This window comes from Sinocyclocheilus grahami, unplaced genomic scaffold (assembly GCF_001515645.1).
Source record: "Sinocyclocheilus grahami isolate Dianchi unplaced genomic scaffold, SAMN03320097.WGS_v1.1 scaffold731.1, whole genome shotgun sequence".
Lineage (NCBI taxonomy): Eukaryota > Metazoa > Chordata > Actinopteri > Cypriniformes > Cyprinidae > Sinocyclocheilus > Sinocyclocheilus grahami.
The window spans coordinates 954-2,537 of record NW_015505910.1 but is presented as its reverse complement, the minus strand read 5'-3'; the positions used below and the strand labels follow the sequence as shown (position 1 = coordinate 2,537).

Sequence of the window (1,584 nt, the reverse complement as noted above, 5' to 3'; positions counted from 1 at the left end):
ATCAAAATGTTTAGTTTGTACTGCAACTATACTAAAAGTGAACTTATATGAATACTGATAGTTTACTAATTAAATACTTGTAGTAGCATTTTTAGTACACTTTGAAGTATAGTCTCAGTAAACTACTAGTTTAGTAGTTTTATACTGCAAGTATACTCGTAAGTTTCCTTTAAGTGAACTTTACATCATACTTGAAGTATACTACGATGTACGATTAATTTGTATGTATTTTGTTATATGAATATCTGAACATACAAAACATCAAAAGAACAGGGTATCTGCTTGTAAACAAAAACATTTTATTCTAGCTTCATGCATTCTTTTTTTAAACACTTGAATGTGGATAAGTTTCATAAATAAAAAATAAAGAAATAAACAACATTTTGAACAAAAAGCTGAAAAAAGACTATGAATTGGATTCAGAATGATAATCAAAATGTAGATAAAGTCGATCAACACCCCAAAGCTTGACGGTCAGTGTTACCTCTTCATTGGCTGACATTTTATTCCATAATGTTACACAGTTTTGATGCTGTTTTATGTCTGATGATCGTGTTAGAATACATGTGGAAGCATCTGTTGTTTCGGTTTCTTCTTCACTTGTGTTTTTTGGAAATTCTGTACAGAAGATGTGTACTAGCGCTCCCTACAGTATAACAATGAAAACACGGATTCTAGGAGCACAATTATAGCTAAAATATATTTACACTTTTTCTAAGTAGAAGTCAAGTATACTTAAATGTCATTTTAAGTATATTTCTGAGAAGTACATAAAGCCCATTTCTGAGAAGTACATAAAAAGTAGACTAAAAGTATACTTTCCTATTTTTTAGTTTAAAAGAAGTACACTAATAGCACACTTGAATAAACTTTTTTTTCATAATGGATAGTTACCGATATATCACTACTGACTGGCTATTCACATCACAAAATCATTCAATTTAAATGGTAAATGTATTTTTTTAAATCAATTAACAAATATTGCTAGTGAAGTGCAGCAAAACCAAAATTGCTGTAGGATTCGATCAATCGGGATCGCAGGTTATCGAATGACAAAAACATATAGTTTGTAAACAGAACCGAAATATCATCTTATAAAAGTTCATTTACCGGATTCTTTTTATGTTCTGACATAAAAAAAAAAGACTTACAGCTCCAAAAAAGAACCGTCTTCAGAAAGACCAGCCGTCAAAATAAACGTTGACATTTAAAAGACTGATTCCCACGTACAGTTAATCTCATACAGTGGTGAACCCTGGTAAAACAAGCGTGTTTATTTTAGAGAATCGACTCATTTTAAGTAAATTCTTCACGAATCTTCGAAACGTTTATGAATCCTTTGCTTCGAATAGCGTTTCGAACCAACACGTGATCAGTGTTGCCAACTTAGCAATTTTGTTGCTAAACTGAGCAACTTTTGAGACTACCCTAGCAACTTTTTCTTCCAAAAGCACCTAGAAGCAAATTTAGCTATTTTAAAATTTTTATTTGGCAGCTTTTAGCAACTTTTGATAAGTGACTCAAACGATAAAAAGGCACAATTTACCATTTAAATTACACAAAAAGAGGAAACCAAAGATGCCT

General features: G+C 31.0%; 1 protein-coding gene across 2 annotated transcripts in view; it reads right to left on the bottom strand.

Annotated features, from left to right (window-relative positions):
* The window catches only part of LOC107560506 (synaptotagmin-2-like), a 45,191-nt gene extending 43,932 nt beyond the window's left edge, over positions 1 to 1,259 (bottom strand). For both annotated transcript variants that reach the window (XM_016244709.1, XM_016244708.1), the window contains exon 1: positions 1,152 to 1,259. The gene's annotated coding sequence lies outside the window, so the exon portion shown is untranslated. The remainder of the gene's footprint in view (positions 1 to 1,151) is intronic.
* Between the last annotated feature and the right edge of the window lie 325 nt (positions 1,260 to 1,584).